General features: G+C 41.1%; 1 long non-coding RNA gene across 2 annotated transcripts in view; it reads right to left on the bottom strand.

Annotated features, from left to right (window-relative positions):
- Positions 1 to 17,318, bottom strand: part of LOC111769246 (uncharacterized) — an 80,606-nt gene that overhangs the window by 1,873 nt on the left and 61,415 nt on the right. Inside the window, exons 3-6 of one of the 2 annotated variants that reach the window (XR_011429869.1) lie at positions 5,802 to 5,848; positions 4,454 to 4,506; positions 2,584 to 2,705; positions 91 to 202 (exon numbers count right to left, since the gene is read on the bottom strand). This is a non-coding gene — a long non-coding RNA (uncharacterized lncRNA). The remainder of the gene's footprint in view (positions 1 to 90; positions 203 to 2,583; positions 2,706 to 4,453; positions 4,507 to 5,801; positions 5,849 to 17,318) is intronic. The other variant, XR_011429870.1, reaches the window with a different exon arrangement.

Genomic DNA, 17,318 nt, shown 5'->3' with positions numbered 1-17,318 from the left:
TAAATGATACACAGCAGCTTCTGAAGTCAATTTCTAATTTCTCCAAAGAAACCAGAGATAATTAGACTGAGGCCTCCCCCTGGCGCTCACATTGTTCCCAAGTGCTCTGGTTTAAAGAACGACTGATGAGAAAGTTCTAGGCCGCATCACTTCAGTGGGGTACAGGAGTGGAAGACAAAGGGTACACACAATCTTCCAAAGCCTGATAGAAAAGCAAAAAATGCATAAGATTAACAAAGTAAATTGTGAAGTCAGTGCAAGATTCTACTCATTTTTGCACAGTGAAACTGCAACTTTTTCTTCAAGATACACTACGAAGACCCAGGAAGGACCCAAAGCGGCACCATGTTGATAACTCCCAATTATCGACAGTCTTCTCCTTTGCCAGTTTTGTTTCATTTTTTTCATGATAGATTGTGCATTACCTCCCCAAGCCAAAGACCATAGCCTGAAAGAAAATCCAAATTATCTTAAGTAAAACAAGTCTAGGGGGCTGGCCCCATGGCATAGTGGTTAACTTTGGCGTGCTCTACTTCTGTGGCCCAGGTTCTTGGGTTCAGATCCCAGGTTCAGACAGACCTTCACCAGTCGTCAGCCATGCTGTGGCAGCCTTCCACGTACAAAGTTGAGGAAGATTGGCACAGATGTTAGCTCAGGGCGAATCTTCCTCGGCAAAAAAGAAAAAAAAATGCAAGTCTAAAGTCACAGCAAGGAAATGAGGCTGTGCTGAGTAACAGGATAAGAAGCTAGGTGAGGTGAATCACAGGGCAAGAGCCAGGAGAATCGAAGTCAAAGCAGAATGCTAAGGACGACAGATGAGCACATGTAGCAGACAACAAAGTTGAGGATACCATGAGGATTTGGGAGGCCCGTTCTTATGTCAACCTGTTACATGATACGGGGATGGGTTCAACAGCTTTAAGAAGTTGAGTGGTTGGGTCGGCCTGGTGGCACAGCGGTTAAGTTGGCGCATTCCGCTTCGGCGGCCCGGGCTTCCCGGGTTGGGATCCCAGATGTGGACATGGCATCGTTTGGCAAGCCATGCTGTGGCAGGCATCCCACATATAAAGTAGAGGAAGATGGGCACAGATGTTAGCTCAGAGCCAGTCTTCCTCAAAAAATAAATTAATTAATTAAATAATAATAATAATAATAAAGAAGTTGAGGGGGACTAGGACAGACAAATAGAACATGGGACAGAACAGAGAGCCTGAAAGCAGGCCCACACATGTTAGTTTAGTTCCTCTAGAAGCAGGCTCTGAGACAAGAAATGGAGTGCAAGCGGTTGATTTGGGAGACATGAGGAATTGAGATAGGCAGAGAGGCAGTCTGTAAAGGGTGCACAGCTAAACCAGCTACAACAGTGGGCTACGGAACTACCTCCCACAAGGAAACCCTGGGAAAAGGTCCAATCAGGACTCAGAATTATCTCACCCAAGGAGGGAGGGAGTGAACTGGGTCGTTCGTAAGCCAAGCCCTTTCAGACTGTGGTTGGGAACTGCTCCCACTAATTCTCCAGAACTTTCAGGCTTCTGTAGTTCTGCAAAAGTCCTCAGACACAGAGATAAAATGATGGCAATTGGAAGTCATCGGGAGCATGCTGAAAAGGTATGCCACGTGTGTGGTATATCTGGTACACGAAAGAGGTAACCCTACTGATGAATGAGGAAGAAACAGACTACTCAATAAACGATGTTGGGACAAACAACTATCCATGTGGCAAAAGATAAAAGTAGCTCCCTAACTCACACCATACACAAAAATAGAGTTCACATGGATTAAAGACCTAGATGTAAAAGAACGAAGAAATATGTAAAAACCATGGGCAAATATTTTTATGACATCTGGATGTGAAACGATTTCTTAAGATGTGAAAATCACAAATCATAAAGGAAATATATATATATATAAATTTGACTTTCTTAAAAATTAAAACATCTGGATCATAAAGGAACCATAAACAGCATGAAAAGCCAACCTAAAGATTTACAGACATTATTAACATCCAACAAATGTGATAAAGGATTAATTATCTAGAATATACAAACTTAACCCTTTCAATCAGTAAGGGAAAGACAGCATGGTTGATAAATGAGCAAAAGATACAAACAGGATTCACAGAGAAAGAAACCAGTGTCAGTATGAAATCATATGAAAAAATGTTCAATCAATAAAATTCAGGGAAATGCAAATTAAAACAATAAGATGATATGTCACACCCATCAGATGGGCCAAACTTATGTCTGACAACACCAGTGTTAGCAAGGATGTGGAGAAGCGGGAACTTCTTGCATGGTTGATGGGAGAGTGAACGGAAATGATCCCTTGGGAAAGCAATTTTGCAATAGCAGGGTAAAGATGGGCAAGCTCTATAACCAAGCAATTCCACTTCTAAGGGTACACCCTAGAAAAATTCATACATGTAAGCCAGGAGACAGCTAAAAGGATGTCCACAGCTGTTTGTAATAGAGGAAGAAAAAAGAAAAGAAAAGGGAAAGAAAAAATAAAGGGAGAGAGAGGGAGGGAGGGAGGATGAGAAGAAGAATCTAAAAGTTCCTGCGTAGGAGGAATATAGAGCCTGACCTGGTGGTCCAGTGGGTGAGATTCCTGTTCTCACTGCTTCAGCCCAGGGGGCGCAAAAGACCAGGCACAGTTCTTCTCTGCTGTACAGGGGGTCGCTAGGAGTCGGAGTCGACTCAACAGTACTAACAAAAGGAGGAACATGTAAACAGACTATGCTTAATTGTATATGAACTACTGTCCAGCAGTTAAACTGACTGAGATGCATATATGCATACAAACATGGTTAAATCTCAAAAGCATACTGTTGAGTGGGGGTAAAAGGTAATTTACAATGACTACTGAGATTACACCATCTATTTTATGTTTTTAAACAAACTAAGCATGCTGTAATTGTTCGTGGATACAAAAGAGCCAAAACGTGTGAGGGAATCTTGGAGACCCCTGGGAAGGGCTGGAGAGGGGAGACTCCAAGGGGGAAGAGAGCTGTTCAGGAATGTTTTAATGCTTCTTAAGAAGACCTAAACAAATACGCAAAATCTTCACCTACAGTTAACATCAGTGGTGAGTATGTAAGTGCCTGTTACATCATTTTTGTACTCTTAGAGATGTTTGAAATATTTCATAATTTAAAATATTGAAAATAAAGTATCACTAAGTCAGAAGAAGTGGCTTTGGAGCATGGAGAAGAGTTACCCTAGACATCCCCTCCCTGGGGATTTCCCTGCACCCAGCTAGTCCCACGCTCGAGGACATCAGCGAAACCTGCAATGGTCCCTGATGTGCATCTCCTGAACTTTGTCATGGATCTTTCTTTTTCCCCAAATGTGATCAAGCTGAATCAGGTTGATTTGCTAAGCTCAGGACTAGCCAACCTTGTGACTTAGAATAACATTTCATTAATAAATAGTCAAATGATAGTAGCTAATATAACTCTTCTCAGAAATTATTTCATTTATATTTATTTATATATAATCATATATTATATAACATTTTATCATTGCATTTAAAAACTATATTTATACTGTAATCGTATTTATATTTTTGTATATTATTTTATTATATTATTGTATTTTATTATATTATATGTATTATATTATTTTATGTTTTATAATTTCATGCATACAATTATGCACTTATTATTATTGTAATGATTCTCACCCCTATTTTACAGATAAGTAGACTGATGCCAAGGGGTTACAGAGCTTGGTCAGGTCCCCGTGGGTACTAGGGAGCAGAGCTGAATTTAAAGTCTGTCTTTCTCTGAAGCCAGTGTCCTCTTCGTTGCACCAAACTGCTCTATAGGACAGAGCATTCGCAAAGATCACAGTTCTAACCTGAGGCCTCAAGTTTTTATCATTTTGTGTCTTTGATTTTGAGAGTGTGTATTGGAGGGGAAATAAAAAAAGAATTCTCTAGAAAGAGATGAAGAGACCACAGGGGTGTGTCTCAGTTTGGCTGAGGGCAGCGTTGGTAACGGCATCTTGATCAGCGGGCGCATCCTCTTACGCAGCAGGCGGAGTGGCTGCTGGGTTTCCTCTAGGCCCAGGGGCTGGAGCTGCCCAGACCCTCCGTATAGGGAAAGTCAGATTCGGAACACAGGACCTGACGACCAGGAGTGCTGACACTGTCCGTTCCGGCCTTAATCCTCCGCCTTCCTCCCACGTCACCCCGTTTTGTTCCCCTAACAGTGCAGGGCTTCTCTGAGCTCAGAGACAGCGGAGACGGCACCGTGGGAGTCAGCATCAGGCCCACCTAGCTGTGCCATGGCCCCACCTCCCACCCAAACCTGCAAGCTGCCCAGTTGGTGAGGGAGCCCCTGCCTGGTGCCCAGGGGCCAGCCGCCCACGGTATTGGGGCTCCTCATCTGCTCAGGAGCCGACGCTTGGGAGAGAAACTGTGTGTTTTCATCTTAGTTCCTTTTCCTACTTACAGGTTCCATGACTTCGACAGGTTACTTCACTTTTCTGAGCCTCAGTTTCTTCGCTTCGGCAGAGATAATAATAGTAGTTATTTCATAGAGTTGTTGTGAGGAGTAAGGAGAGAAGGGATGAAAAGTGCATATTAGTGAATTGCCTGCCACTGAGGGACTCGTTAAGTATCGGCTATTATTAAACATTAGCTATTGTGAATATGGCCCTTCCCTTCTTGTTGCCCTCAGGCTTCTGAATATTCCCTTCTCCTGGACGCCCCACGGCCCTGTTCTGTCCACCTTATATTGTGTAAGAGCCTTCAGGATGCGTTCTGTCTCCACACTTTCAATGGCTGCCCTATTTCTGCAGTAGGATTTTCTCCCAAAGCCCATAGCTGCTTATGTCCTCTCAGTGCCTGCAGTACCCCAGAGGGCAAAGACAGGACCAAATATTGGATTCTGGATTCTCCTAGTCATCGCCCCCCTGCTTAGACAGATATCCAGCTAGACCTTGCCCCAAGATATGACAGAAATGACAACCAGGTTGTTGGTGTTCTGTGAATAATGTTTGGTTGCCTCAGGGAAGCAAAGTTGGTGACATAAGGAGGTGTGGCAGAAACCATGCCCTCAAGTTTTAGACACATCATGGACTTGGTCACTTCACTGCAAAGGAAGGAGAACACTGGGGCTTCTCAACCTTGGCACTATTGACACTGGGCTGGCTACTTCTTTGCTGTGGGGGCTGTCCTGTACCTTGTAGGGTATTTAGCAATATCCCTGGCCTCTGCCTACTAGAAGCCAGTAGCATCTTTCTCCCCTCCTCTCTGCTCCCCACCTCACAACAACCAAATGTCCCCTGGGTGTGCCAAATCACTCCCAGTGGAGAAACCCACACATGTTCAACAGAAAGAGGATAGACCTGGTTATGGGTGAAAATGAAAGTCGCCTAAACAACTCCATTTCTGGGATATTCCAGGATCCCCAGGGTAAAAATTACTTCCCATTTGTTATGGTCAGGGTTCCCAAGAAATACTACCCATCCACAGTGGTGTTTTCTTAATTAGCAAGTTGCTGAAATAATGCACTAGGGTTTACTGGGTGCCACATCAATGATGCTATGAATCTTGTCCAGGACAAGAATTCATTTTCATTAGTATGAGTACACTGGCTGATTTAGAAATAGCTGACATCAAAATTCCATGATCCCAGAGGATTTTTATTTTGTTTATGCTTACTTGTGCTTTCCACCTTTTCTACACTAAACATGTTTTATTTGTATAAATTTATTATTTATAAGGGCTTTCATCATAAAATTTTGATTTATAGAAATTAGGGAAAGAGACTGAGAAAGGGGTGTAAATAATTTCACCTTTGAGCTTCAGATTTCTCACTTGTAACATGAATTGTCTGCATTATCTGTGAGAAAGATGGGTAAGCAAAAAGACACAGAGGAGAAAAAAGTGTTAAAAACATCAAAATAAAGGGAATTCAAGCATTTCTTTCATTGTAGGAAAGAAACAGAGCATTATGCTGTATAGATTGTGTAACAGACACACCCTAGGGTGACCCCTAATGAGTCACATTCCTTGTGTAAACCCCTGTCCTTAAGTGCAGACATTTGACTTGCTTTTAACCAGTGGAACATGGCAAAGGTGGATGGGATGGCCCTCCTTTGAGTGGATTGCATTATGTGGCAAAGATGATAGGATGTTACCTCCTAGAGTAAGTTATGCTCTTGGCAAATACAATAGGATAGTATTCTCGTGAGTATATTATGTTATATAAGACTCTTAGTAGATGAGAGAGAGTTTTTGCTGGCCTCAAAGAAGCAAACAGCCCTGTTGTAAGCGGCCTGTGGCGAGAACCACATGGCAGGGAAATGCAGGCAGTCTCTGGTAGCTGAGACCCTCAGTTCTACAACTATGAGGAACCGAATTCTGCCGACAACCATGTGATCTTGAAAGAGAACACCAAACTGCAGATGAGAACACAGCCTGGCCAACACCCTGAGCAGAAGACCCAGTTAAGCCACGCCCAGATTCCTGACCCGCAGAAACTGAGTTGATAAACATATGTTCTTTTAAGCTGCTATATTTGTGGCAATTTTTAACACAGCAGGACAAAAGTAATATAGATAGAACTTCACATTTAGAATGCATCAGCAAAAAAATTGGTGGATAAAAATCTCAAGAAAAAAGTAAAATAAGAATTCTGGGTTAACATGGGAGATTGGACATATCATTTCAGTCTTTCTAAAATCTCAGTAAATTAATAGTGAAGAAGAGTTTTTAAATTCCCACAAGGATGGGGACAACAGGCATGGCTCACTGAAAGGGGCTGATTCTTCATGACGCTCTGTTATCTGTGTTTTTATTATGCAACTCCTCACACTAGAGGGAGAGTGAATTTCTTACTCCTTCACATACTCAGCAAAAATATCCTTAAAAAATAACAGCAAAATACATAAATTGAGATAATTCATCACGAGGTAGCCTGCACTAAAAAGAAACACTAAAAGGACTTCTTTAGGCAGAAGGAAAATGATCCCAGATATAAGTGCAAAAATGAGGGAAAGAATGAAGAGCACTAGAAAGGGCATATATTTAAAATATACATGAATATTGACCATACAAAACAATAGTGGTTATGTCTTGTGAAGTTTTAAATATATCTCGAATTAAAATTCAAGAGAACAAAAAGGAAGAGGGGGAATAAATGGAGACAAACCATTCTAAAGTCCCAGCTTTAACAGGGAAGTAGTAAAAGAATTTGACTGTGATTGGTCATAGATGATTATTATAACCTCTGGGATAGGTACTAAAAGAAGATGTTTAACTAACAAATTGAACTTTTTTTTTCTCCTGAGGAAGATTAGCCCTGAGGTAACTACTTCCAGTCCTCCTCTTTTTTGCTGAGGAAGCCTGGCTCTGAGCTAACATCTGTGCCCATCTTCCTCTACTTTATATGTGGGATGCCTACCACAGCATGGCATGCCAAGCGGTGCCATGTCTGCACCCAGGATCCGAACTGGCGAACCCCGGGCCACCGAGAAGCGGAAGGTGTGAACTTAACCACTGAACCACTGGGCTGGCCCCCAAATTGAACTTTTTAATAGAGTAATAAAAAAAAGATTAATCCAAAAGAAAGCAAGGGAAAAAGGAGTTCAAAATAGGTGGGTCAAATAGAAAACAAATAGTATGTGGCAAATAGAAGCCCAAATATATCTCCATTAAACTTCAATTAATAGACTAAGATAATCAGACTGCATAAAAAGCAAAAAACAAACAAAACATAGCTACATACTATTTTCAAGAGAGCCCCGTAGCTATTCTATAATCAAGCAAAGTAGATTTTATGACAAGAAGGACCACAAGAGATGAAGAGGGTCACAACACCATGATGAAGTGATCATGCCACTAGGAAGATATCACAATTCTAAATCCATATGCATCTAATAACATTGCTTCAAAATACATAAAGCAGAGATTGACAAAACTAAGAAGAAATAGACAAATGTACCATCATAGTAGGAGATTTTAACACACCTCTCTCAATAACTAATAGAACATGAAAGACAAAAATAAAAATCAGTAAAAATATAGATACTTTGAACAACACAAATAATTAACTTGCCCTAATTGGCATAGCTAGAACACTGTACCCACCAATTATAGAATATAATGAAAATGAAAACTTCAGAAAATCCATCAGTGAAATCTTCTAGACTGTTTAGGACGAAATATTGCCAATCATATGCAAATTCTAGGAGAGAATAGAAGAAGAGGAAACACTTCTCAAGTCGTTCTACTAATACACCATAATCTTGATATCAAAATCTGACAAGGACATAGAAAGTAAAATTACAGGCCAAACTCTCTCATGAACACAGATTAAAATTCCTCAATAAAACATTAGCAAAATGAATCTAGTGACATATAAAAAGAATAATACATCACAAGCTAGTAGGTTTTATTCCAGGAAGGTAATGTTGGCTTAACATTTGAAAATTAATATAATTGAGCACATTAACAGAGTAAGATAGAAAAATCATATGATCATCCCAATAAATGATGAAAAAACATGATAAAATTCAATGCCCACTTAAGATTAAAAATAAGTCCTAGTGGGGCTGGCCCAGTGGCGCAGCAGTTAAGTTCTTACGTTCCGCTTCTTGGCGGCCTGGGGTTCACTGATTTGGATCCCCGGTGTGGTCATGGCACCGCTTGGCACGCCCTGCTATGGTAGGAGTCCCACATGGAAAGTGGAAGAGGATGGGCACGAATGTTAGCTCTGGGCCGGGCTTCCTCAGCAAAAAGAGGAGGATTGGCAGTAGTTAGCTCAGGGCTAATCTTCCTAAACAAATAAGTCCTAGCAAACTAGGAAAGAAAGTAATTTCCTTAATATAGTATAGAAAATTTAGAAAATACTACAGCAAACATCATGTTTAATTGTAAAATGTTGACTTCTCACCTCCCCCATCCTGAGAGAAAGAATGAGACAAAGACGTCAGCTATCACCACTTTTGTTCAACGTTGTACTGATAGGTCTTAGCTTGCGAGAAGGTCTTGCAATAGGCAAGAAAGAAGGGGTGGAGGGTATAAGGTTGAAAAGGAAGAAATAAAACTCTCGTTACTTGCAGACAACAAGTTTGCATACGTACAAAATCCAAAAAGAAAACTTTACAGATAAATTATCAGAATAAAGAAGTAAATTTAGTAATGTTGGAAATAAGGCCCAATATGCAAAAATTAAGTTGATTTCTATATACTACCAAATAGATATTAGAAAATGACATTTTAATCTGAATAGACATTTTTCCAAAGAAGGTATACAGATGGGAAACAGGTACATGAAAATGTGCTCAACATCACTAATCATCCGGGAAATGCAAATCAAAACCACAATGAGGTATCATCTCACATCTGTCAGAATGTCTATCATTGGCCTAGAGGTTAAAGGTCACACTCTCACCACTTCAGTATTCTGGGTCCATTTCCCAGTCGTGGAACAATATCAACTTTCTGTCAGTTGCCATGCTGTGGCAATGGCTCACATAGAAGAACTAGAAGGTATACAACTATGTGCTGGGGCTTTGGGGAGAAAAAAAAAAAAGAATGGCTATCATCAAAAAGACAAGAAATAACAAGTGTTGGTGAGGATTTGGAGAAAAGGGAACCCTTGTGCGCTGTTGATGGTAATGTAAATTGGCACAGCCTCTACAGAAACAGTATGAGGTTTCCTCAAAAAGTAAAAATAGCACTGCCATATGATTCAGCAATTCCACTTGTAGTTATTTATCAGAAGAAAATGAAAACATTAACTTAAAAAGATATGTACACTCCTATGTTCATTGCAGCATTATTTACAATAGCCAAGATACAGAAACAACCTGTGTGTCCATTGATGGATGAATGGATAAAGAAATTGTGGTATATATATACAATGGAATATTATTTAGCCATAAAAAAGAAAAAATCTTGCCATTAGCAACAACAGGGATGGACCTTGAGGGCATTATGCTAAGTGAAATAAGTCAGACAGAGAAAGACAAATACCATATGATCTCATTTATATGTGGAATCTAAAAAAAGAAAACAAAAAGCAACCAAGCTCATAGATAGAAAGAACAGATTGGTGGTTGCCAGAGGTGGGAGGTGGGGGGTGGACGAAATGGATGAAGGGGGTCGAAAGTTACAGACTTCCACTTATAAAATGACTGAGTCCTGGGGGTGTCATGTACAGCATGGTGATTAGAGTTAATATTACTGTACTGCATATTTGAAAGTTGTTAAAAGAGATTTTGAAAGTTCTCATCACAAGGAAAAAGAATTTGTAACTGTGTGGTGATGGATGTTAACAAAACTTATTGGGTGATCATTTCACAATAAATACAAATATCAATCATTATGTTGTACCTCCAAAACTAATATAATGTTATGTGTCAGTTATACCTCAATTTTTAAAAAAAGAAAATGACGTTTTAGAAATACTATATAAATAGCATCAGAAAAAATAAATATGTAGAATAAATCTAAAAAAAGATTTATAAGACTTCTATGCAGAGAACTACAAAATATTTTAGAGACACAATTTTAAAAGCCTAAATAAATAGAGAAAACTTCCATGTTCATGGAATGAAAGAAAAATATTGTAAATACATCATTAGCACCAAATTGAACTCGAATTCAATGAGATCCAAATCAAAATCTCAGCAGGATTTTGTTGTTTTGTTTTGGTTTGGGTTTGGTTTACTGTGGAAAGATAAGCTGATTCTAAATACATGTGGAAATGTAAGGGCCTATAATTACCAAGACAATCTTAAAAACAGAAGACACACACCAACGTATATCAAGGTCTATTATAAAACTACAATAATTAAAATAACATGATATTCTTGAAAGGCTAGACAAATAGACCGATGGGATAGTATAGAGTTCAGAAACAGATAGGGAAAGAATGGTCTTTTTAATAAATGGTGCTGGCACAATTGGCTATCTTTTATGGAAAAATAAATAAATCCTGGCCACTACTTCACACCATACACAAAAACTTAGTCCAGAAGGACTTTTGAAAATCTAAGTATGAAAGGTAACACAATAAAACTTCTTAACAAAACAGGAAAGTATCTTCATGACTCTTGAGTAGGCAAAGATTTCTTACACAGTACATTTTAAAAATCAACCCTAAAGGAAAAGATTGATGAATTGGAAAAGCTAAGAATTTCCTCACATTGAGAAAAAGCACATCATCAAAAGAAAGAAAATATTAGAAACCATATATTTGATAAAAGATTCATATCTAGAATAAAATGATCTATTGCAAATCAATAAGAAAAAGACAGATAACCCAATAAAAAAAAATGGGCGATAACTCAAATAGGCACTCCATGAAAGAAAATATACAAATGACCCAAAGATATTTAACATCATTAAGTTAGTCATTAAGTATATGTAAATTAAAAACACAATGAAATACCAACACGCATCCATTAGAATGGCTCAAATTTAAAAATGGACAATATCAGGTAGGGCTGGGAATGTGGCACAACTGGAATTGCTGGTGAGAGCAGCAGTTGGTGCGTTCATTCTGGAAAACGCAGTGCCAAGTAAAGCTGAAAAAACATGCCAAGACAGACGAATCCCATTCCTACATATTTGCCCAATACAAATGCACACAAATTTACATTAAAAAACATGAACATTAATGTTGACAACAACATAACTTGTGCAACAAGAAAGAGGAAGGCATAACATCCAAGAAAGCAGGGATGCAACACAGGAAAAAGACCATGGGAATTCCAAGGAGAGCAAGGCAAACCCCAGGATCACAACTGCACAGCGGCCCCGAGGGCAGCCCACCTGGCAGAGGGGAGGGAGGTCTCTGCAGGATCCTTTGGAAGTAAAAATGGAACCAATCGATTATTTGATGTGAACTGCCTTGAGGAAAATAGCACCATGAGGCTATGAGATGTTGAGATGTAGGGGAAGAAGTGGTAATGAACGCAAAGAAAATTAAGCAAATAAAGACATAGGCAACTCTTATTTTCAGGGAAAAGAGAAGATATGATCATGGTACACTACAACTTGAAGCAGTGAAAATTATCTCTATGTGTATTCTTTTTTTTTTTTTTTTTTGAGGAAGATTAGCCCTGAGCTAACTAATGCCAATCCTCCTCTTTTTGCTGAGGAAGACTGGCCCTGAGCTAACATCTGTGCCCATCTTCCTCAACTTTATACGTGGGACGCCTACCACAGCATGGCTTTTGCCAAGCGGTGCCACGTCCACACCCGGGATCCGAACTGGCAAACCCTAGGCCACTGAGAAGCTGAATGTGCGAACTTAACCGCTGTGCCACAGGGCTGGCCCCACTACGTGTATTCTCAATATTGTTTCTGCCAAATTAGAGGACTAGGTGGGGGGTGGGGGAGGGAACTCAAAGATAAATTCATCGTAAGAAAGATAAATCTTTGTTTGCCACAATAGGCAGTCAATAGACAATGTCTAAATTTTGGAAATAGATGTGCAGAGGCCAGAAGAAATAGATAAAACAATTGAAAATGAGGGTCTCCGGAGTGGGAATTGGGGGAAGAGCGGCACGGGGAAGCACTGCATTGTCACAAGCCTTTTAGAACTATTTGATTCTTTTAAAATTCTGTGCTCGGTACTTTGATAAAACAAAAATTAAGTAATTAAACAAAGAAAGAATGAAGTGAGAAAAAAAGGCTAAAAGAACGTAAACCAATATATTAATAGTGCATGTCTCTAAGTCATGTGATTAGAAGTTATTATTTTTTCTTTATACTCCCCTGATTTTTCTACAATGGCCATTTTTAAGAATAAAAAGATATCCAGGGGCCAGCCCCGTGGCCGAGTGGTTAAGTTCGTGCTCCGCTTGGTGGCCCCGGGTTTCACCGGTTTGGATGCTGGGCACCAACATGGCACCACTCATTGGGCCATGTTGAGGCCGTTCCCACAGAGAAGAACCAGAGGGACCTACAACTAGAATATGCAACTAAATACTGGGGGGCTTTGGGGAGAAGAAGCAGCAAAAAAAAAAAGGACAGAAGATTGGCAACAGATGTTAGCTCAGGTGCCAATCTTAAAAAAAAACAAAAGACTGAATTCTTAGGTAGGCTATTTGGTTCATCTGAGGTCATAATTGTCCTACCTCCAGAAACTCCAGAGGGAGCCACCAAAGGTTGCTCAGCAACAGAATCAGAGCTCAGGAAGGGGCCTGGAGCCTGGCAGACGTGACACTGCTGGGCCAAGAGACAGCAACCATGTGGTCCCAGCAGTGCCCAAAAGGGCACAGCAGGCTCGGTTCTAATTCCTGAGTCGGTCAATACACAAGTCTGATGGTAGGGTGGCGGTAGAGGGCAGACGGTAGTGTCTGGAAGCCAGGCAGAGGCTGAGCTCTCAGGAGCCCAGCGGCAGGCTGCCATGGTTCAGATCTATCCATCTAAGACGTCCCGCCTTCTGGGCCTTTAAGGCCCAAGCAGGATCTGGTTTCAGCGAGAGTCCTTTTAAGCTTGAGACAGGTGCAGCCTCCATCTTAAAGGGGACATTAGAGGACCATACTGTACTCAATGAGTTCAGAAAACGTCAACATGGGGTTCTGAGGATTCTCCCCAGGCTCTAAACCGTGGGCTTCCTGGTGGTGGGAGACACCTGGGGGCAACTCAGGGAGCCCAGTTATTGTCACTGAGCCCCCGGAAACTGGGCTCAGAGGAGTGAATTCATTTACAGCCCATGTTAGTTCCCTAGCGCTGCCATAACAAAATACCACAAACCGAGTTCTGGTGGCTAGAAGTCCAATGTCAAGGTACGGGCAGGGTCATGCTCCCTCTGAGGTACCAGAGAAGGATCTGTCCACGCCTTTCTTCTGGCTCTGGTAGTCTTTGGCTTGTGGCAGTATAACTCCAGTCTTCACATGGCATTCTTCCTGTGTGCATGTTTGTGTCCAAATGTCCCCTTGTTATAAGAAAATATCTTTATAAAGTCATGTTGGATTTAGGGCCCACTCTACTCCAGTATGACCTCACATTAACTCAATTACATTGCAAGGGCCCTGATTCCAAATCAGATTACATTCTAAGGTCATGGAAGTTGGGACTCGAACATATGCATTTTGAGGGGACACAATGCAAGCCATAACACAGCTCCAGACTGATCAGGATGATAGGGTCCAGATTCAGTCTCAACCCGCAGTGGGGCACACCAGTGGCTGAGGGAAGCAGAGACAGGATGAAAGAGCAAGGCTGCACCACCCTCAGGTGCATGTATGAGGATGGATGAGGGGATGCATTACCCATTTGATTTCAGAGCAGTCATGGGAGTTCGGCAGAGCAGGGTGGCACAAAAGAGTCCTCGTTACCATTACGATTGTGGTCACCAAAATCACAGCCCACGAGTGATGAGCACCTCCAGAAGTATGCTGTTTCACGTGATTCAACACAGTTAATCCTCATCTCAGACAAGTGGGGGAAGGATGACTACTGTTCCCATTTTATAAATGAGGAAACTGAGGCTCAGAAAGATTGAGTAGTTTGTCTAAGCTCCCAGCAATTAATGAACGGACAAAGGATTCACTCTCGGCCTGCCTGGCTCTAAGGTCTGTGCTCACCATAACCACGCTCCCTGTGCCAATTCCCACTGAGAGAAGCACTACCTGGATCCCTGGTGGAAAGATGGTGAGGTTCAATGGGACCCACGCCGGCCTTGATTGTGGATGTCTGCCACAGACGTGAGAGTGGGGAGGTAGCGCACGTGTGTTGTGTATACTCCACCCCAGTGGACAGAGCACTAAACAGGGAGGCCAGGGAGCTGGGTTCTAGGCCTGGCTCTGCCCTCTCTATGGACTACAGGTGTCACTCAGCTTTCTGTGTGTCAATGGCCTCAGAGATAAAACAAAAACAGGGAGATGACTTGGAGACAAGTCAACAGGGAGAAAATTCCCCTTCTTGCCCTAAAATTCTATGGTTTCTATAAAGAAAATGATTCAATTACTCCTCCTGTCTCCTGAAGAACAATGTGTCAATGTGCATATTTGTACATAAAGGGAAAGGAGATTTTATAGAAAAAAGTACACATATGTCTATCTGAACAGGATTACCTAGAGCAGTTGCAGGATTTCTTTCCTAAAAGATGTGTAAGTTTGTCAGAGAAACATCTGTGTGGCTGTTAGTAAGAGCCAGTGGGATAGCCAACGTGCAGAAGCATGTGAATGGCGGGTGTTCCGTGGACAGGAGCTCTGGGCACCCATCAACATCCCCCTAGCACGTAAGGAGGAGTTCCTCCATCGTTCACTGCTCAGGCTGGGTGAGCACAAGTGGGAGGCCATTTGCATTCATCTCAACCACTCAACTGTATTCTCCATTTCACAGGGAAGCTGGAAGGATTAACGATTGTCTGGCAATTTAACATTTGTAAAGCATTTTGTAATCCTTGAAGAAAAGACACCACATATCTGTGAGGTCAATGGCAGCCTGAAATAACAACCTGGTCTTGCTTTCTCCTGAAGAACCTGCCAGTAAACTCTTTATACAAATCCTGTCATGCTGCTGCGAAAGAATTTCAAAGAAAAGCCATGAGAACTTCTCCTACCGTTTCCCCCTGAGATTCACCATCATTCTCAAAACAAAGGTCTTTATGTCTGAAGTGTTCAGACCTGGAGAGCTCCAGGCAGAATCTCACCATGACTTTCCATCTGGCTCCTCTACGACTTAGCAGGCACATTTTGGTCCAAAACTCCCAGTGAGGACAGGGCAGGCCACTTCTTGCCTTCTCTCCCCTACATGCTCTACTCTATCCTAAGCCCCTGCAGGACAGGAGAATCCAGGCAAAGTGTGAGCTGGGAGACGGAGGTGGGGGGCCTGCCCTCTCAGGCTCTCCTGAGGGAACTAGTCCTGATAAACATGAAGACATATTACAGCCCCTCAGTAATTAAAACAGTGTGGTATGGGCACAGCTCCAAGGAATATGATGTAGGACAGCCAAAACAACTTGAAAAGGAAGAACAAAGTTAGAAGACTAACTCTACCTGATTTCAAGCCTCATTATAAAGCCACAATAAACAAGACGCTGTGGTTTTAGCGTAAAGGTAGACAAACTGATGAACAGAACAGAAGAATTCAGGACTAGAGCCACATATATATGATCAATCAATTTTTGACAACAGTACTGAGGCAATTCAGTGGGGAAAGAATAATATGTTCAACAAATGATTTTAGACAATTCAGTATCCATTTGCAAAAGAATCAGTCTGGACCCTTACCTGGCACCACATGCAAAAATTATCTGGAAATAGATCATAGACCTAAGTTTAAGAGTCAAAACTATAAAATTTCTAGAAGAAAACAGAACAGAAAATCTTACTGACCTGGGTTTCAGAAGGATTTCTTAAATACAAAACAAAGGGCACAAAGTGTAAAAGTCAAACCAAATAAATTTGACTTTATCAAAATTAAAATTTTGCCCTTCAAAAGGAAATGAATATGAAAGTAAAAAAGTAAGACATAGATGATGAGAAAATATTTACAAAACATATATGCAACAAAGGACTTGTATCTAGATTACATAAAGAACTCTTACCGCTCAACAGTAAGAATTCCATTAAACTGGTTAAAAAATGCCCAAAAGATTTGAACACATGCTTCACCAAAGATCTACAGATAGCAAATAAGCTTATGAAAAGATGCTCACCATGAAACATCATTAGGCAAATGCATATTAAAATTTAATAAGATACTACCACACAACCGCCTGAATGAATAAACTTTAAAAGACTGACATGCCAAGTGCTGGCGTAGCATGTGGTACAGGTAGAGCTCTTGTATGCTGTGAGTGACAGAGGAAAAACGTACAGCTGAATCTCAAAATCATAATGTTGAGTGAAAGAAATCAGACAAAAGAGAGTACATACTGTATGATTCCATTTTTGCAAATTTCTAGAAATTGCAAACTCCTCTATGGGGACAAAAGCAGATCAGGGGTTGTTTGGGGAGGGAGGATTCCAAAGGGCACAAGGAAACCTTTGGAGGTGATGGATATGTTCACTATCTTGATTGTGGTGATGGTTTCACAGGTGCTCACATATGTCAAAAATCATCAAACTGTACGCATTAAGTACTTGCAGTTTATTTTACGTCAACATAACACAATTTTTTAAAATTCTGTCTTGACCCAGTTTTGAGGTCATGGCTAGAGGTCAGTCCATCCCCCTTCTTGAGCTAATTAAGTCCACACCCACAACACCTCCCTTATCAGACTCTCACACTCCAGGCCACCATCCGCCCACCCTAATCACCCCAGGACCAGGTACTAAACAACCAGGGACACCCTCTGCCCCAGAGCTCCCTGAACTATTCAAACTGGCCAATCCTAAGGC

Source organism: Equus caballus, chromosome 20, assembly GCF_041296265.1.
Source record: "Equus caballus isolate H_3958 breed thoroughbred chromosome 20, TB-T2T, whole genome shotgun sequence".
NCBI classification, from domain to species: Eukaryota; Metazoa; Chordata; class Mammalia; order Perissodactyla; family Equidae; genus Equus; species Equus caballus.
This window is presented reverse-complemented; position numbering and strand designations above follow the sequence as displayed.